General features: G+C 29.7%; 1 protein-coding gene across 3 annotated transcripts in view; it reads left to right on the plus strand.

Annotated features, from left to right (window-relative positions):
* The window catches only part of LOC129969440 (ADAMTS-like protein 5), a 166,230-nt gene that overhangs the window by 25,165 nt on the left and 118,863 nt on the right, over positions 1 to 22,202 (plus strand). The window contains exon 1 of one of the 3 annotated variants that reach the window (XM_056084011.1): positions 6,381 to 6,520. The exons of 1 other annotated variant lie outside the window; for it this stretch is intronic. The gene's annotated coding sequence lies outside the window, so the exon portion shown is untranslated. Of the gene's footprint in view, positions 1 to 6,380; positions 6,521 to 14,418; positions 14,535 to 22,202 lie in introns of those variants that run through there. One more of the 3 variants, XM_056084012.1, reaches the window with a different exon arrangement.

Below are 22,202 nucleotides of genomic sequence, written 5' to 3' on the forward strand. Positions count from 1 at the left end.
AAAATAGGTTACCAATTGCATCAAGTACAAAAGTGTAAAATAAAAGTATCAGTTGCAAAAGTATCGGATACAATCGATTATAGATATCGGGTACAAAAATGTCAGTTACCAATCTCTGTCCAAGTACAAGAAGTTAAGCATACCAAGCATTCACTTTAATCCAATAGAGAAAGAATAGGTAGCCAGTCGTATCAGATACTGAAAATGCTATTTATCAGTGTCGGCCCAAGTGCGAGAACCAATACATATCGAATACCCAGTTTCATTCGAATGGTAAAAGATTCAACTACCGACTGTATCGGGTCTTAAAGTGTAAAGTAAAAGTACCAGAGACAAAAGTATCAGACACAATCGACTATCAACGAATATAAGTCTGTACATGATATTACTGGTTGATACCGACCTAGTTTAGTCATGGGAAAATTTGAAGTTTCTTGTTTGATATTGGCAGCTTTAGGCCGTTACATTTTAATTTAAGAAATAAATAATTTTAATAGAAAACAACCTATACTTAATACTTCTTTGATTTAATATTTGACAATGTAATAATTCTAAAACCAACTGCTATTAAAAAAAGAACTCTATTAATTAGAAAAATCATACAATGCTCAAGCTAATCCTTTCAATGGGAAAAGATGCAGTCTGCACTCAACAGGCACCAATGCGCTTGAAAATAACTATAATTTTCAAAGAATGCTTTTTAAAATTGTTTTTTTTTTTTCTTTGTAAAAATAGTTGTTTTTTGGTGCTGATTTTGTAAACTACATTTACACCCATACTTTTAAGAATCAAGTATTCAAATTTTTTGTAAATGTTTATCAAGTGTTTAAAATCCAGTATTTTAATTTTGAATCTTGGTGCATGACAGTAATAATTAACTGGGAGAGAAGAGATTTCTAGATATTTTAAAATTAGTAAGATGTTGAAATTTAGTAAGACGTAACTTTGGATAATAAAAAAAAAATTGCCTTGGTACGTTTTAAAAAGTATGACTTTTAATAATAGTGTTTTATATGTCAGGTAAAATTATATAATAATTCAGTCAAAACTCGAAAATTTATCAACTAAGAAACAGCATTAAAAATTATATGATAATACTCGGTATATAAAAAAATTATATACCGAGTGGAATGTTCTGAATTCGGCTGTATATATAGCGACGTTTTGATTGAAATCTCATTGGACTATTTTAAAATCTGTGAAAATTCTTTAAGAAAGTAAAAAGTTATTTGACTAAATTTAACCATACATCCTCAATAAGTCTGTAAAATGATTGAACCAACTGTGTTATGCCATCTACATTAATAAAAATTCAAAGCGTCACATTTTGCCATGGCCGTTCTCATTTCAATTATATTGAACATTTTAATAAGTAATTATAGTTCTCTATTTGCTTATAGCATTCACAATTGCCTTTGTTTGTTTTTCTGTTATAAAGTTGCCATAGAAACAATTTGATAACTTTCGTTATCTCTTGTCCGGATTCATATAAATGATACTGTATGTAGAAAAATTCTTCTGGCTCCTGTAGGGGTTCTTATAATTGGAGAGAAGCGATCGTAAATGAAATAAATTTCCCTCTTGGCTGTGATTCACGAAAGAAAAGAAACATGTTCTTGCTTATATTTTCTTTCTTTCTTTTTATATTATCGTAGGGAAAGTGATGAAATATAGGTTTAGATTTCTCTTTCTGTCTTGGCAAATAATATCTTTCTTCTTTTCCTTTGTTGCTGGGTTTTTTTTTTTTTTGGCTTATTATTAATATCATTCGGGACAAAGAAAACATTGAAAACCAATATATAAAGAAGAATTGGACAGAACTGCACATATTAACAATGATACAGTAATACTTTTTTTATATTCTCTTATAGTATATTCACTAACAAAAAAGTATTATAATCGTCAAAAATTAAATGATTCTTCAATTTGACGAATCTCCAAGTTTCAGATCTTTTGAAGTTCGAAAAATGCATTTTTGGAATTCTGTCTGTCTAGGAACAGGGTGATTCAAAAACATTTTGGAAATTTGGAATGTAATATTTTCACCAAATTTGTAGATTTCTATCCAATTTTGAACGAAATTTATTCACAGGAAGACTGTGAGCCTATTCGAATACAAGTGAACGCAATAATTGCAAAATGTATAAAGCTAGATGGATGAAATTTTGTTTCATATATTAAGCATCTAAAGTGCATGTAAAAGTCTTAAGCATCTAAGTGAACTAGAATCGTTAACAAAGTGGCTGACTAATAATTAAATACGATTAATAAAGGGCCGGGATAGCCTGGTTGGTAGTACGTTGGATTCGAGTCCCTTGGGTTGCGAGTTAAAACTCCGCTGGCCGAAGACTCTCCGTGTGTGTGTGTTGGCTGGCGCACGTACAAATCTGTCGTGGTTACAAAATCCTCCGTGCATAGTGTAATACCACTGGAGGTACTGGATCAGGGGTGACCGTTCTCTGATTCAGGTCTAAGTTATGAGCTGTGGATGAGTGAATGAAATGCATGAATGAAGTCCGCTCCATAGTGTCGTGTGTAGCTAAGTCTTACTCTTCGCCCTAAATGGCGCTACTGAAAAACAAGAGAGGCACCCTTGGCTTAAAATCACTGGCTTCTAAAGTCAGTGGACTTGTCTATGACAAGTGCGATTAGAAACAACAACACGATTACTAAAAATGCAGCAATGTAGAAAAATACAATTTGAAGCTCAGTTTTAATCAAATTTTGAACGTGATCTGAACATTTGTCGGTGTGTTCTCCACATTCATGCAAACACAATGAGTCAGAATCACAACAACTTAGAAGCATGAACTATAATATATTGTTTTAGTATCTAAAGTGTAGACTATCATTCAATTTCGAATCAGATACATCGAAAGATTGACCCTCTGCCAGTCTATAGTTTCATATGCATGTATGGGCAGTAAATCAAAAGCATAAAGACTTAAATAAATGAAATTTAGTATATGATCTTGTAATTAAAATAGTAAATCTCTGTTAAATTTTACTTTTAGTTGTTCGAAACAAAGGCGACCAACATGCATAATTGATTTTCTTTATTATATTTCGAAGCATAAAATGCTCTTCCCCATGATCTGGGCGTCTCGGGTTCGAGTCCTGGTTCGGGCATGGTTGTTCTTTACCCTGTGTTCTGTGTGTGAAAGAGCCCCCCCCCCATGTAAAAAGGGGTTGTGCAAGCGAGTATGTGGGTGTCATCTTCATACGTGCTAAAGTCATACTTCTGCCCTCGGATGTTCAGGGGTCTTTACCCTCAGAAGATACTGCACACCTCTTTCCCCGATCTCTTGGGCTTGGTTTGAATTGGTGTTTAATCCAGGGGCTGAATAAGCAACAAACAAACAGTTCGCTTTTTTCATACAATGAACAGAGAGTTAAAACCTTTACTAAGGAATTAGTGAGAGAGTTTTCTGTTAATTTCTAACTATTTCGTAAGCAAATGTCTGTTGATTACGATTTTTTGTACAGTCGCCAGCAAAAAAAAAATGGATATTGCTGTAACTTTTTATTTACTTACTACTTTTTTAAAAAAAAATTGGATGTTGCTGTAACTTTTTATTTACTTACTACTTTAAAAAAAAATTGGATATTGCTGTAACTTTTTATATGGTCGCATCTTCACAAAATTGGTGTCGTTGGAAATGTATTAAAGGGACAGGTTTGTTGAGATATACAGATTGCATTACCGAGTTAATTAACTACTCTCTCAAAACTTTTCCATTACAAGAATCTAAATTTTTTAATAATTCTATTCAGTTGACTTTTTTATGTATGTGTATCAAATTACTTGCCTAGATGTTCATTCACAGCCGATATTTTTTTCTAAAAATATCAATGGTTTTAAATTAATCTAAAGACTAGAATAAAACGTATTGTAAAGAGATATATGATACGGATTTAAACAATTTTATTTGATAATGTTTATAACTGCCATAATATCTATAAGTTTTATCATGAGATATACCTGATGCATAAATTGTTGAAATCCTTTGACAGGTCAAACTGTAAGATCGAAACTTATCATATTTGACACGTAGTTATTTCTTGGATTTTAGATGTTTTCAATAAGAAATATATTCAAAACTTTAATTAGATTTTTACTAAAAAATTAATCGAAACTTAACTTTTTCTCATTAGCTATTTCACAACAGGCACTTTTACCTTACCTTTAAATAGTAATAAAAAAAACTAATATTTTTTTTCTCTACTTTTGACAGATTTTTAAAATTATTTTTCAATACGTTTTACAATAATACAACACATTTTTACTTTCTCGTATATGTAATATAGAGAAAGTATAGTGATCGTCAAAAAATTCAAATTCTATATTTTGACGAATTTTTACATTTTGGACCTCCCTGAGTTCGGAAAACATATTTTTGGAAAATGTCCGTCCGTCTATCTAACAAAGATAAGTCAAAAGTTATTTGAGCTAGATGGGTGAAATTTGACACACGAATTTTACACAGAATGTGCAGATTTCTATCAAATTTTGAGAAAAATCTGTTCTGTGGAAGTCCGTCTGTCCGACTGTTCGAATGTAAGTTATCTCCATAACCACAAAACTATGAGATCTAGATAGGTAAGATTCGGTGAATAGGTTTCGGTTTAATACCTATGCTGAAGACACCTGTCAAATTTTGAGCCAAAACCAAAGATTGGTTAACTGTCCGTCAGTCTGAATTTTCAGAAACATGTAAACGCGACAATGAAAAAAAGCAATGACTTAAATGTATCAAATTTGGTATGAGATTTTGTGACTACAAGTTCAGTTCTGTGTCAAATCTTTGTTTCAATCGGTTGTGAAAAAAAAACATATCTAAAGCACAAATTTGATTTTCGGATATTTTTAAGACATATCAGGACTTAATCGGCAATTAACTTGTCAAGAATAACCCGATTGATTTAATAAAAAGGCTAAATTCAACCAGAATTTAATATTTCGTGAGTATTGTACACCAATGCCATGTAAGGCACTCTCAGAAAAGGGCGAACAGCCTTTTCTGAATACGGTATTAGATATTTAATCTAAGCAAATAATGCCGAATAAAGACGAGCGATTTTGTTATTGCTTTTTCTTTATAACCTTCTTTCGATTATAACCTTCAACACAGTGAATAAAATTTGACAAAAATATCGAGTGGTATATTTCCATAGAGTGTTATTATATATGAGAAATCCCTGTTAAAGACCCGCACAATTTTTAACTATCTGTTTAAAAAGTTAACTGTTTTTGACGAGTATGCTTGTCATGGAAAAAGTACAAAATTTTGCATTATGACGAGTTTATTCGTCAGGAGTAATAAGTAGTGACAATTTGCAGTTTGAATTACAATTTTAGTAAAAACCCAAATATATTCTTAAATTTCAAGATGTTTAAAATATTTTGAGCCCTAGTCGAAATCAAATGAACGAATAAAAGATTATTAATAATCATTTCTAAAACAAACCCGCATATAATATGAATTGTTTTTCTTAAATGTATAGCTGTGTTGTATTAGTCGTTCCAGAATCAAATAGGCAACCATAAATTGGTTTAGAGTATTTAATAAGTGGCGTGGCTTTTAAAAAAAACTGGAATGAGAATCCTTTTGCATCCTTTTTACATGTTTTCAAGAGGCGGCTTTTTTTTTATGGTTCATGTGCAAAAAAATGCATGTTAGTTTAAATAAATAAATAAATGTGATTATTGAAATAAAAAAAATAAAAGTCATTTCATTACAACATAATTTCATAAGCACATACTCTGTATTTGACGAGTATACTCGTTTTGCGACACAATTTAGATATGCATTTTTCGAAGAAGTTAAAACAGTTAACTGATTAAACGAAATAAAGGAAGAAAATTATTATCTGCAATTTAGGAAAATTGGAAAATTTCTATATAAGCAAAATTTAATGTGTATCTGGTAGTCAGTGTAAATTGAGGGCGAATTACGCGTTTGTCTGTTCTTTATTTAAATAATAATGCTTGCAAAATTCACTTGCAAAGTACATGTTTAATCTGGTCCGAAAGAATTTCACCTGTGTTTGCATTAAAAAGAAAACAGATCCGCTGCAATGAAGCGAAACAATCACAGCGAGGCGAAACCTGGCAGCAGCTCTAAAAATAAACAATACTGATTTCCCCGCTTTTACAAATCCGTCATCTTTTCCACGGAGGCCTTGTGTTGTTTTCCTAAATCTGTTGGCCCACAGATCTCTGCACCTGGCATATTCTCATTTCCAGGGACCCCTTTTACCAAACGATTACGATTGTTTGTTTGTCTAAACGCCGCTGACACTACGCCGCGTTTGTTTTCTCAGCTTTGCCTTGCGTGTCCCAAAAGATTTCGCCGTAATAATGTGACCTGTCATCCTAGCAAATTGTCTTGCAAACAGAAAAGCTTTGCCGTTTGGCATCAAGAGATGACAGCACTGGATGAAAAGCGAAATGAACGTTTGCCTTGCATATTAAACGAATTATTTGATTTTTCTCAGCATATTTGTTTCAAATAGCATGGTAATAGTAATTTTTATTTATTATATGATTTTGAAAATATGTGTTTATTTAAACTAAAAATTTTTAAATAATATGATTTTTTATAATAATAATTTGTAGTTTAATCTTAAAATTTCAGAAGTTTTATACTGTGTAAAAAAACATAATGTCCCAATTTTAAGAATTGAAATATTGTTGAAAAAATTAATTGTGCTAATTTTTTGTCATTTTAAAGGTTCAACAAAACATGAAACTTAACAATGTACAAGGTAACATGAAACTTAACCATTTGAGCTCAAAAGGTTTATCTTAGACAATGGTTTGACCTTTCTTAATTTCAGAATTTAAAAAAGTTTTAAGAAGTGGCAATTTAATTTGTCGGAAAAAATCATTTAAGCTATTATATATTTTTTTTTATGTCTCGAAAGAGGAAAAAAATTTATTCTAATATTCTTTATATAATCATGCATATAATTACTTTGTCGAGTTTAAAGGATTAAACTTATGAATCTAATATATACTATGTCAAAGATGTTTTTTTTTTGTTTGTTTTTTTCATTTAGAATTAACAGCTTTTATGTGAAAATTAGCATAATTTTCTCATTCTTTGCATGTTCATATTTAAACTTTGTTCTTTCAAAAAGTATTTGTATTAATTTCTTTTATTCTATATGATATCCTTTCTTATCTTAGATATTTTAATAAACAACTGGGTTTGATTATCAAACTGTAGATTTTTTGATATTTAAACCTCTAAACCTTTAATTATAACAAAGCAACAATTAGTTGAAACCAAAAATCACTTGTGCCTTGGCTTCAGTATCTCGGAACTTCATTATGCTCTAATACAAAGTGAAATAGCAATACATACCCTATATAAGATCTCGTTTATTTATGTAGGAAGTTTTAAAAACTCGTAATTAATATGTTGATTCCACATTTTTTTTTTTTTTTTTTTTTACTTTCTTAACCCAAGGCTTGAGTCTACAGTTTATTTGATATATTTAATTGCCTTCTTTTTTTCCACTATTTTTCAGTTTCGATTATTGTAACTTTAAATTTATAATGTTTACAAGCTGACATAGAATCTACAAATTATGGTATGTATAAAGGAAAAAAAGTATTCGAAAGCATATACAAGGAAAACAATTTGTTCAAGGGCTAATCAAATGTGACATGAAGTTATATTTCGATTATAAGTGTTCATTAAAAAAAAAGGATTTTCAAAATTTTGATTAGAATGTTAATTAATGTTCTTTAACATCGAATCAAGCGCAAAAGTAATTTTTGCACTTCTTTAAAATTAAAAAGAATTCAGTGATACCTATATTATTTCTATATAGTTTTTTTTTTCTCTAACTTTAATAAATTTTAAAAAATACTTCCTAACTTATTTTATAACAATTGATTGCTTTAGTTAATGAATTTATTATCACTCGTGTTGAGATGCTATAAATAGATTTGTTGTGCGCAGAATATCGATTCTATGTAATAAAAAAATATGTAATAAAATTGAAAAGATTAATTCCAGAAATAATTTAATGCTATGATGTTTTCAGACTAGTGGCTTGAATCTCATTAAAAATTTTTTATTCATTGTTGTTTCAAACCACTAGTTTATTAGATATTTTTACTGTGCGATATCTTATACTAAATTAATTATCACCAAAATTATCAACTTGTATTATTTATAAATTACCATCCATATACCGAATTATTTAGCGATCGATTTGCATATAATAATTAGTGTTTATATTGTAAGCGTTTTTGGATATTAAATATTCGTAAAATATAAACAAAATATATATTTTTTTATATCAAAAAAAATTATTGATATTCAAAAAATTGAATGATGATCGATAGAATCATAAATTGAAGTTACAGATAAATAATGAAGTTATATTTTTCATATGTTCTAAAGCTGTTTGTGTTGATATTTTCTTCTGCAATATTAATTAAAAAGTCTTTATAAAAGTTTTTATTGAATGTCTATTGAAATTATGCGGTCATATTTTTTTATTAAATTCAAACCGTTAATAATTAAGGTACCTTCAACTGCAATTCATGGACATGCAGTATTCGTTTTTAGTTTATAAAGTGCACAACATCATAATAAATAAAAATAATAAGGGATATAAAATTAATATAAAACTTAGAAATAATCTTGTATATAATAGTTTAATAGTTAATTAAAAATTGAATCTTCAATCAATATTCAGTTGAATTTGATAATTCTGCATAATATAATTTGAAATCAGCGAATATTGGATGGAATTATTGTAAGTAATTAATTATTCTGTTAATAAATTAATGAATTATTCTGTAGTTAATTATACTGTTGTTCTGTTAGTAAGTAATGAATTAGTTATCTGAAAAATAATTGTTTAATATTATAAATTTAAGGAAAACGCTATTTACCTTTGCTTAATTTTTCATAAACCATATTATTTTAATTGTTATTTTGTTAATCCATGTTATTTTTTTTATAACAGCTGCTCTTCTCGGACAGTTTTGTTGATGTTTATTCTCTTTTTAAAAGTATATTCGGAAATTGGACAATTTTTTTATGAAACATATTATAGTTGTCTTATATTAAAATCGTGTACGGTGTGCGTGTTTATTATTCTTTCCAAATATATTTACCTTTAATCTGATGCTCTTTGTATTTTGAAAATATATTCCTATTTATAACGATTAAAATTATCATCGCAATGAATCATTATTTCTCTTTAGTTCTGTAGTTGTCCAATAGCAATTATGTCTTTTGGATACTTTTATACATATATAACCTTCCTGAAAAAAAAGTGAACATCGAAGTTCGTCAAATTTGTATGGAAATAGTGTGTCTTGTTTATTCTATACCAGCCGCCTTTGGCGACCAGCCGGTTCGCCAGTATTACCGCTCGCTACAGTTTTCAATTAAATATTTTAAGTGAATGGTCTCTTAATAGATTCTCAAACAAAACATTTTTAATCTTCAAATTTTGATAATCATACCAAACTTATACTGTTGTTTAGATCGTTTCGTTCAATTTACTATATATATTTTGCTAATGTGTTGTCATTTCCGGTAAAACGTCAACTTTAATTTAAAGTGGAAATGATGAAATTGCAATTAATATAAAGATATTTTTTAATAAAACCAAGCGTTTTATTTTATTTATCATCTTTATTGTTATTTATTTATTATTATTATTATTGAATATAAGCATTGCAAACAAAATCGCTCGGTATTTAAGTCTTATGTGAACTACAAAATATTTTTCATAATTTATGTAATATCTCAAACAATAATTCAACAAAAATTTCTCAGATTCAGCATAAAATTCAGTTTTTAGTTTTGTTTTCAAAAGGATTGAAATGAAATCAATAATAATATTTTGTTCCGGCCTATAAATATATTTCAAAAATTATGAAGCCTAAATTTAATGCAGTAAGATATCATATTCTGAGAAATATTCTGGAAGCACCAAATTTTAACTAAATGTATGAATGTTTCTATTTTCCACGATCAACTATGACTTATTTATGAAGTTTTGAATGTTAAAAATTTAGAAAAACTCAACATTTTCATAATCTTAGGCTTTATTAATCTTGAGAAACCTGCGCTCTGATTGGCGTATTTTCTTTGAAACGATCGATGGAAAATCTAAAATTATCCTTTTTTTATTGAATAGTGATATTCAAATTTTCATAAATCAGTCAGTTTAAGTGATTGATTCAGTTGATTGGAAATTAACTCTTTTTATTTAAAATATTAGTGTTTCAAGAACATTTTGTTAAACGTGATTTCCACAGCAGAAGCTTTATGTAAAATCAAAAATTTGTTACTTATTAGAGCATTTATTGAATCAAGTTACATAAAATCATTTTCCATTTAGACCATTTTACCAGATCTGTGTCTTACTAAAGGTTTACAAATTAGCTGTGTGGACCTGATTTGAATGGGTATCCTGTTCATATTAAACAAAACTTGCCTTAAAATAAAACTGATTTATTCGATTAATAATATAGAGAGTGTAAAAGATCATAAAATAATTATTCTTGAATTTATTTTTTAGAAAAAATAATATTTCATATTTGTTTCATTTCCTACAGACACGTGCCGAAAATTATATTTTTGCAGATTTCATTTCCAAAAAGATTTAATTTATTTTTAGTTGGAGCTTTAATCAATGTGATGGCAACACTTTGAAAGAAGCTAATTTTTTCCCATGAATGCGGAACGTGCTCGTGCAGCTTAAATTTTATTTTTATTTTGTACGAAAAAAATTGTTGAAAAATATAGTTAAAATATTTATTTAAAAATTCATTAAAAATAGAAATTTAATTTTAAGGTTAAAACATTGGTATCATTTAAAAGATAAATTTTTGATCTTTAACTTCATGTAAAACTCTTTTTTGTGCGGTAATATTTTCGGAAGTTACAGCAGAAACACGCCAAAATTTCGCTTATTTTTTAAATTAATAAAATTCTAATTAAAAATTCGAAAAAATAACCCCCAGGTGCACATTCCCGGCCTCCAAAGTATACACGTGCCAAATTTGGTAGCTGTAGGTTGAATGGTCTGGCCTGTAGATCGCCAACACACACACACATTGAGCTTTATTATAAGTACTAGCCACCTTTCGCGACCAGCCGGTTCGCCAATCTTAATGTTCGTTAAAATTTTAATAATTAAATATTTTATGCAATTCCAACTTTAATAGATTCTTCAGCAAAATATTTTAAAACTTCAAATTTTGATAGTCATATAATTCACTCATAATATTATAAAGGCTTTCAGTCATAACGTGATATGTATCTCTCTCAATTTTCTGTTACCCCTCGTAGAATTTATGCTTTAAATTAAAGTGTAAATGATTAATCTGCAATTAATATAATAATATTTTTTACTGAAACAAAGCATTTTTTTTAATAATATGATTACTGATAATAGAGTCACTGAGCGTTTAAACTTTATGGGCACTAAAGAATATCTTTCTTAATTTATGTAATATCTCAAGAATTTGTCAACAGATTCTCAGATTCATCATGAACAGATCGATTAATTAACAATGTTTCATTTTAAATGCATCAAACACTAAGGAAATAAAAGGAATCGTTAAAAATAATCGGTCGAAAACAGGTTTAAAAAAACTACTTAAAAAACGATGTACTTAAAACTATAAGCATATACAAAAAAATATATAACTAACATAAATACAATTTAATTACAAAAGCATGCAACTAACTTAAAAATAATTTAAATCATCCGTTGATAGTGGTTGTCATGACAACAATGAGAACAATGCGCATGCGTGAATTTTTTTTCGCCAGTTGGGGTAACGCTATGCAGATTATACATTTTTAATTTCCTTTATTCTGTGTTATTTTAATTCAAAAGTACTTCAGAATGAATCTGAAACATGGATTAATTAACAATGTTTAATTTTAAATGCATAAAACATTAAGAAAATAAACAGAATCGTTTGAAATAATCCGCCGAAAAATGTTAACCCCAGCTTCATTACTGTTGGGAGAAAAACAAAACTGAAGCCTTACTCATTTGGCGGTGGAGAAAATGGAAGATTATTTTGGCGGAAAAGTTGGCGATGGGGAAAATGGATGATTTTTTTGGCGGGAAAGTTAGTTTTTAATTAATAATTAAAATTATAATTAAAATTTCAAAAAAAGGGACCCCAGGTGCACATTCACATTTCTCTAAGGTATACATGTACCAAATTTGGTAGCTGTAGGTCAAATGACCTGGCCTGCAGAGCGCCAACACACACACACACATTGAGCTTTATTATAAGTATAGATGTACATGTTTTGAAATCATTTTTAAAGGATTCAAGTCTAATGCATTTCTGATGAAATATCATTTTTTTTAAATTATAAAATCAAAGAACAATTGATATGATCGATATTAATTACATTTATTTTCGTTGTATTTTATTTATGGGTGTGAAGTTTTCTATAATTGCATGTTAGAAACACGATCTATCAAAGATCCATTGTGCTTCTTGGCTTTGTACAAATTAATTTAAATAATTCTTCTCTAGTGAGATGACGAATTTAGTGGGAGTGTCAGGGCATATATCGGGCTATTCATGTCTCAAAATAATATGATATAACACGATATGATTTCATTGTTGCATCAAAATGAATTGTTCATTTGACTAAACAAAACGAATCAATTTTTTTTTTTTTTTAATTTAACATTTTTCCAGAAACATGCTTCCTATAATATTGTATATCTTCTCCTTTATTTAAGTCCACCAGAAAATGTAAAACCTAAAAATTAAATTCAAAATAAAACATTTTAGGTCCATTTTTGTTCTAAGTACAAGAAAGCATGTCTTATGTATTTTTCACATTATTTACAGTAATTATTAATATGTAGATGGAATTTTCTCTCTTGTATAATTTTTATCAATTGTTAAATGAAAAGTGGTACTTTTCGGTTAGTCGGCGTAAGTGAAAACTCGCCAAATAACAAGCGAAGCCTAGCGCAACAACTTTATTAGAACTATTTCCACAAGAGACCAAATCAAAATGGTCATCACTCATAACAAAAAAGAGTTCATATATATATATATATATATATATATATATAATGATATTTTAAACTCTTAATTTAATCCAAATTAATTTCCAAAACTTTATCTTAATTTAGCCCATCGTAACTTCATTCTAAAATATTCTCTTATTTCGTGATCCAATTCCACTTTTGGTTTAATTAATCCCTTTGTAAAAATAATGCGCCATCGGTACTATGTATCAAATGAAAGTGATACTTTTGCCTTTGTCAAAGGTCATCATATGTATTCCAACCGCGCATGGCCGGAAATCCTATGTTATATAAGGCTAGTGATCATTTGTTTCGGCCCCTTTACGCTTTTTTCTTACTTCTGCTTTTGTGACGCGCTGAGTCTGCTTGTAAATAAATTGCTTTCCCGAGATGGATATTAAAGAGAATTAAAATTACAAAGTCTCTTCTATGTCTTCAAACCTGCACTCTGCTTCAACCAAAATAATCTTGCATATTATTTAGCCGACAGGATTCGAAAAACATTACATATATATGTTATTTAATATACAAAGAAAAATGTATACTTATTGAATTATTCGATTGTTTCAAAATATAAAATGTCCTTGAGAATTTGTCCATATGAATCCTTTTATCTTTTTCTGTACAGAAATTTTTCCAAAATATATAAAAATCTTGGAGAATTGCTATGGCATTTAATTCCTTTAGAAAAATAGATTCATTTAACGATTTTCATTGCATATAAAATTAGGTACCAATAGCACTACTCCATTTTTGTGTGTGTGTGTGAAAAAAAAACTTTTTAATTTGTTTCGTGGCATGAACCAAATTTTCAATATTTTTCTATACCAAATTTGAGTAATAAAACAGATTATGATTATTTTAAATGAAAACTGAAAATGCGCTCAGCGATGCCCGTTAAACTCAACTTGGCACAGGTTTAAATTACTTGGCGACTTTTCGCTTGTTATTCGGCGAGTTTCGGTTTGTGCCTGCTAATCTAAATGTGCCTGAAAAGAATAATGAAAACTATAAATTTTGCTTGCAACCTGTGAGTCGAATCGTAACTTGGGTTGAAAATCAAAGCGAGCACGAATTTAATAAGAAAACTATCTTTGCTTTTTGGCAACTTAAATATTATTGACCATTTCTGTGAAGGCACTTACTCTATTTAACATTAACTCTGAAACATCAAGATAACACATCTTGGTATTCCGCGTTTGTGGAAATGTGCCACTGAAAGAACAGTGAACCGCGGTTACGTGTTTCCAGGTGGGCTGGAATCCAGCAAACGATGACTCAACTCATCTCCTCCTCCGGGGAAAATACTATTTCAGCCACGTTCTGGCGATCACCATTGTGCGATAATGAATTGCTGCGCTGAGAAATTGTTCCCGTCTTGGAACCAAATTAATACGAAAAGGAAAACAGAAGCAGATGTTCTCTGGGGAATGCTTAGATTCGGCTTGTTGATAGAAGAGACTAAACAGAATTCAAAGGTATGAATCATGATAAAGCTAAGCTCATTCTTTCTTGTTTATCATCAGCAAAACTAGAACCCAAATCGTTTCTTGGATCTAGATTTAAAAGAATTATCTATTTGCAATCGCTTTTCGGTTCATGAAAAAAGAGCCGCGAACAATTCTGTTTTTTGCCAAAAATAAAAAATGACTTGGGGAAGTATGTATCTCTATAAGAAGAACAAAGATGCAATGAAGCTTTAATTGATTTGAAAAAATCATTTAGTTTTCGGAAATACAGTACACTTCCGAGTATTCAGTTGGTGGCCGGCCATCCGGCTTCAGTACAATCCAACCTAGAATTTTAGAAACTAGAAACTGTAAGTTTTGACGCTTATCTTAGGGTTACATTTTTATATCTGTTTATCATTTACAAGTGACAAATAAAATCAATTTGAGTCAATTTTCATAAGAGTTAGGCCAACGATTGACGTTAATGTTTTGTTTGACTGTTTTTATGACTAACGCCATTACATTATCAAAAGATGTTAAATCACTCTTAGCACACAAGGTTTGTTAGTGAATAATGCAATGAAATTCCAGAATTGAATGTTCTACGTCTGTTTGAAATAAACTAATGAAACCATTTTTTTCCCGCCATATTTGGAGCACCATCAGTTGTTACTGAAACAATTCTTTTCAAATCAATTTCTTTCTCAGCACGCGATTTTTTATATCTGTGCCCTTTATATTTGTTGGCAACGATTGTTATGGCAATTATTTCTTCCTTTATGACGTTTTCTACAAAATATCGAGCAAAAATAGCTAAACGTGCAGATTTAGTGACGTCGGTACTTTCGTCAAGACATAGCGATATAAAAGGAGCGGAGTTAATGTCATCTGTTACATTTCCGTCCAGTTTTAAGATTCTTTCTTTTATTGTGTTTCTTGATAGAGGAATATCTTTGATGCGTTGAATTATCTTTATTATCAAAATCCTCAAAAAGTTAGGACGCGCATGATAACCAGGCTTCCTTCAAAAACTCGACCTCTTGAAAAGGCTTACTATTCCGATCAATGACATTTGCAGCCAAGTAACTTGCCGCGCTCATGACAATTTTTGCTAACGTATTTAATCATAGACGTCGATTGTTTATTGCTGTCTTTTATTGCACTTGCAGGTAATGGGAGTATGCACACAGTGCACCACGACCGATCACTCGCTTTTGTTCGAATTACTTCATAGTGAACTTTGTTATTTGGAACTAAAAGTCAAATCGTTTTGATCGGTGACGTGCCCAAAATATTGTTGTGTGAACCAAAGGCGTGCCACTAGTTCGCCTTCCCTGACCTATAATAACGATTTAGAATAATACTACTATTGCTAGTTATTATCTGTAACCAATATACTGAAATATGTGAGTATTCCCTTATTTATGAAAATCTACATCGCAAAAAGTGGCAATATGGAATATTTGGAATATTTCAACAAAAGGTCGTTGACTATGATTATTCGTACTTTCACACAGATAATTTGAATCTTACGAAATTTAATATTATTTAATACATTAAACGCCATATCAGTCAACGGTATATCGAATTGAGATTAAATTTTGAACTACACAAGCGCGCACAGTTAATTTCTAGATTAAATTAATCTGTATACATAATATACACGAAGTTTTCGTTCAGATCTAAATATGGTATTCTCGATATTTAGAGATTTGCTTTTAAACGGCATAAAAAAAAATTCATCGAAACAACCAATAAGTTTTACTAGTTCAATTCAAATTTAAATCCCAAAGCTGAACAAGAATCAAATAAGGGCAAGTTTCATTGACTTTCTACTCTCTTTCAATTCAAACTCCTATTCTTTTTTATTTCATATTCAGACCCCTTAATGAAAGCATCTGATTTTCATCTCTTACGACCAGAGACACTTCTCCCTCAAAGAATATCGCATTTGTAGCCGTTAATGGATGAGCAAAAACACCTACAGATCCTCATTTCGGCGCATGAACATGAACTTTTCGTTTGTACCGCTTTAGTCATAAATGATTGACTATGTACCTTCTTTTCGTATCTCGCTATTCACTGGTACTTTCCATTCAGGCTGTGTTAATCATTGTTGACTTACTTTATACATTTAACACGTTAATTGTCACGATACTCGCCTAATATATGGGACATATATCTAATTAGATTACCCCTTTTTACTATATCTTAATTATAAAAGAGGATAAGTCATCTAATTAGATAGATGGTTCGATACAATTAGATAGTAGGTTTGAACTACACCGGAGTCTCGCGTCAATCAACGTGTTAAAAAATTATATTCTGTTCAATAAATGTTAATCTAAAATTCACAAGTAATGCATCCAAATGTATGCAATCTCATCTCGTCTTTACATGTATTTCTGGCTGTTATAATATAAAGGAAATCGGATATCGTGAGATAGAAGGAACAGGGCCCCACAAAAGGGTTGGCTCTTAACGTAGTATCTCTGTTCGGCTTTAATGTTCTCACGAAATGGAATAAAAAAATCCTTTCGGCAGGCTGGAAGGCAAAGGTAGATTTTTTAAAATCTAAGTTGCTATCTAGCAATATAAATTGTTGATTTTAGAAATAGTCAAAATTAGGACTTGAAAATCCCTTTTCCACTTTTAACTTCTAAGATATTGCAGCTGTCGAAAAACTTTAAACACAAAAGTTATTTGTCTTAATCAGCTAGTTGGATCTATTTTTCTACCTGCAATATTAAGAAAATTATAGTTAAATGAAAATTTCACCCCCTTACTATTTCCACCCCTTTTGAGCGGTGGGCCATTTACGAACTCGTCCGAGATTTTTACATTTCTAACAAATATTCCACGCTAATTATATATATTTGAATGAAAGAAGGTTTTCGGTTCTAGGGACCATCATCGATGAAAAACTAAAGAAATTTTCCATGTCATGAGATCCATTGTAATAGGTAATCTTCCTATCTACCTAAAAGGAATGGGCCTAAGTCTTGTACACTATATGGAACAGGACGCCAAAACAGGGTTGGCGCTTAACATATTATGTCTATTCAGCTCTAATGTACTCACAAAGTTTAATGAAAAAGTGTTGTGCCAGGGGAAAAAAATGCTGTCACATTTATTGAAGTTAATTTTATTAAGAAATTCATTCATATTTTAAATCAACACTGAATGTACTCAAGCAAAGTTGTTCATCTGAAAAGTGTAAGACTACTATAAGATATTTCAAGTGTTTCTTTATGTTCTTTTCATTAAAAAACACTATGAAGAAATACACATTTTCTTAAGCACACATGATATTCTTTAAAAAATTTCATGTTTTGCCTTGGGGGGGAATTAACAGATAATATTTGGTAAGCCATCTAGAATATGCATCCCCCATTTTGCAGATGAAAAGCAACTTTCCAGTTGATACTATAAAGAATCATTTTTATCATAAAGTAATTGGAATCAGAAATCAACTGAAAACCCTGTTTCGTGTTCGAAAAATCCACCCCATAACCGAAAATTATGCATCAGAACTCACTTAACCGAGGCCGACTGCATTTCCTATCTAATATATTCCCTCACTACTTTTAACAATTTGTTTGCAAATGCATTGATTTGTTACCACTTGATTTGAATAATGACCATGACTTCCGATAGAACAACTAATTGAAAAAACAGGCCACTTATACACGATGACTATAAGCAATTTATGATATCGTTACTTATTTCCATTCCTTCTCTACCAGAGAAAAAAAAATATCGTTTGGAGGAGAAAGAACACCTGCCATCGCCTAATTAAAAATTCTCTCACACCACTGCTGAAAAGAGTCAATTACTCAGCATAATCAGCGTCAATAATAATAAAAAATGGCTGCATCAGGGACGTTAGAATTCCGTTGTTGTCGATAATGAAAGAATGTTCCTCCCCGTTCACCTATACAAGGCCTAGACCCCTCAAAAGAGCTGCTGTTATCAAGAGTGCGCGTGTTCCATCTCATCACGTATTCTAAGCAGACACCTCGGAATATTTATTTGCCTCTGAATCTTACTTGACCTTGCATTGGTATCAATCACTTCGGGAGATTAGAGAGATATTTTTATTGCCTCCTTTTTTCCCACTTTCCGATACAAAGACGTGATCTTTTAATGTGCTTTTATGTGCCCCTCATACCTGGTTTTATTGCCCGGCTCTAATCCGACTCTAAAAAAACATCGAAGATCCATTGCCGTCCATTCTTTTGAAAACGTTGTTATGACTTCTCATGTTTGATGTTTCCCGCTCTTCCCTCCCTCTCCCCTCTTCTCCGTGGTTGAGCTTCGAAGAAATTTCGAAAGAAAATGCTGAATTTATATCCATTCATGATGCTATTCATCATTTGTCAGAAATGTTTCAAAATACATAAAATTGCCTTTTCAAGAATGTGAATAGTTGTGATATAGAATAATAAGTCTCATCATCATCATTCAAAGATAATTATGAGCTATTAATCATTATTGATTAATGATAAATAGCTCATAATTATCTTTGAATAATGATATCATTGTTGATTAATGATAAAAATTATATATTTTTAATTTTTTATCTAGAATATTGTGATCGTCAAAATATTTTCCAATAAATCGTTTTCTTATATTAGACCTCTCGGTTTAAGAAATACTATTCTTTTATACTATTTTTTTACTATTACTATTGTTTTTTACTATTACTATTACTGTATACTGTTTTTACTATTACTATTTTTTTAATTATGTCCGTCCGTCTATCTGTTTGATCTTGTACATGGGAATACAATAATTTCAAAACTTGCGAGTTAAATAAATAAAATTCGATATGTTTTTCTTGCATCATTATTGTTCATTTTCATCTCATTTGATCTAAATTCTTCAATGAGATGAGATATTGCTTTTTAAATATATATTCTATTTCCTTTACTGTGTTATGATACACGCAATATTTACTAAGAATTTTTACAGGCGTTTGATTATTCTTATCAAATATATATTTAAAAAATGATAATAAAGTTATATGTATGATAATGATTCGAATATAAATGAAAATAATATTTGCATTTCCTTATCAAGAAATCGTTATTGAAATCAAAATATTCCACACATTTTTAGTTATTGCAAACGCGCATCTAATTCAAAACAATAAGTCGAATGAAAATATTAAATACATTTGTTTGTGATAAGAGCGTAGAATTAAATCTGTTATTTGATTCTGTAATAATTAATTCTGTATATTGAATATTCTGTATATTCTGCAATTAAATCTGTATATTGAAGTAGTGAGTAGAATTATCTGTTATTTATTAATTTGATCGAAAAGATTAATTTTCTTGAGTATTCCAATATCAAGAATTCTTTTAGAAATTAATGTCAAAAATATTTTTCATCAATTCACTTTGATAAAAACCCTAATTATTCTGTCCATGCATGTCTATTAGCTTACTGAAAATAATTCCATCTTTCTTATTTAGATTTTCCTCTCGTGTTGAATGGTATAGAATTGCCTCAAATTTGAAAATATTCTTGACATTTTTACTATTTTTAATTTCTTGTATACAAAGAGAATAATTAATGTGTAAAATAACTAGTGTAAGGTACACACTTGAAACTTCGAAAATCGTTCAAAATATCGAATATTTTTTTATTGCCTGAAAACGTTATCTTATCCTTTAGCTTTCAAACGATACTAAGATGTTGGCAATATTCGGAATATTTCTCGAGTTATAATTATTTTTCTTGAGGTACTTACACTAAAACCTCTAGTTTCGGGGGTTTTTTTAAAATTCATTTTATGAAGAATGATATTTTTCCGCTATGTTGCTTCATTCAAACAATCATAACACGACAAGAAATTAACCAAATACAATTATTTATATATTAAAATAATCTGTATAAAACCGTGGATGTTTTATGCCTCAATAAAAGTTATATTTATAGAAATAAATTTTTAATAGCTGTTTAAAAGTTAAAATTACAGAAAAAATCTCGCTTTTTCTATTCATCGTTGATGAAAAAATTGTTAAAAAACGATATATTTTTATAACTTGATTGAGGCTTGCAAACTAATATTAGCAACATGAAGACTAATATTAGGCATCATTTCCAACTAGAATTGTGTATCTGTACAAATTAGAATTTAAGATATCATGTTTCAAAAAATATGCTAATTAGCTCATTAAATATAAATTAATAATTAGTGTAATATGGTTTTTTTTTCACTGAAATGAGTTTAAACATATATTAAGGACCTACTGTGAAAAATCTGAATTTTTAGAGTTAAAATTTTTTTTAAAAATTCTAGTGTGTACGAACACCTTAAAAAAACTTTTCGAATTCGAAATTTTTACGAATATTCTCGTTTTAGACCTCTATGAATCTGAAAAACACATTTTTTGGATGATATATCTCGCTCTGTCAAGAGAGTTAACTGAAGAACAATTTGAGCTAGAAGAGTAAAATTTGTATGCCTTTTTCAAATCAAATTTATGGACTTTCTAACAAATTTTTAAGGAAATCCATCAGCAAAAAATCTGTATGAGCGCGTGGAAGAGCACAAGTAACACAACTACAAAATATAAAGCGCTAAATAGACAAAATTTGGTTCGCATGTTTTGGATCTATGATGTTGATTCGAAATTTAAAATGAAATCCGTCAAGGGGTTGACCGTGTTTTGGTCTGTACTTTTGCATGCATATAAACGGAATAATACAAAAACAAAACAATTTAAATGAGTGAAATTTGACTCAAAATTTTAGCATCTAAAGTGTAGATTTCTATCAACTCGATTTCCTAATTCGAGATTTTGATGAGTTTCTATGTTGTGGATCTCCCTGAGTTCAAAATACACATTTTTGGACAATGTCTGTCTGTCTGTGACCAAGATAACCGCTATAAGATTGACTGTTGAAATTTTGTGTACGATCGTTGCACCGAATTTTCAGATTTCTATCACATTTTGAGTAAACTCTGTTCTGAAGAAATCCAACTGTTCGAATATAAGTTAACACAATAACTACAAAACGAAGAGATATATCTAGATAAAATTAACAGAATTTACGTCTGTATTCTAGATACTTATAAAATTTTGAATCAAATCCAACAAAGCGTTTACCGTTTGTCGATCTGTACTTCCTCAAGCTTGTAAACGCTATAATTCAAAATCGCATTGACTTAATTAAATGAAATCTGGTATATTTTCTTGTTACTATAGTTTTTGCTTTCTATGCTAAATTTAGATTCAATCGTCCGGAAGAAATCGCAAAAATTACGTATTTAATTTTCTGATATTTGCGTATTAACCGCATGTCAATGATTAACAGTCTAAATAAAAACGTGAAAATTTACATGTTAGATTTACTTCACAGATCGATACTCCATAACTGTCATTTTTCAATAGCATGCAGTTAACCCTTTCTAGGGCCGTGGGAAGTATCCTTCTCACCAAATTTATCAATTTATTTTTGTATGAAAATATGTAGGTTTGCATAAGTTCTGACAAGTTTTTTTAGTAAGTCAGAAACTTAGATGCTTTAGTTCTTTATCTCCGACAAAATGATGCGTCTTGGTTTGTTATTTAATTATTAATTAACAAAATTAATTAATGAATCAAACTAAATTTATCTAATAAGCTAAATGAATCCCTTTTCTTATTCTAATTTCAAACCTAAAAATAAATTAACATAATA

The sequence above is a fragment of the Argiope bruennichi genome, chromosome 5 (assembly GCF_947563725.1).
Source record: "Argiope bruennichi chromosome 5, qqArgBrue1.1, whole genome shotgun sequence".
Classification (NCBI taxonomy): Eukaryota; Metazoa; Arthropoda; class Arachnida; order Araneae; family Araneidae; genus Argiope; species Argiope bruennichi.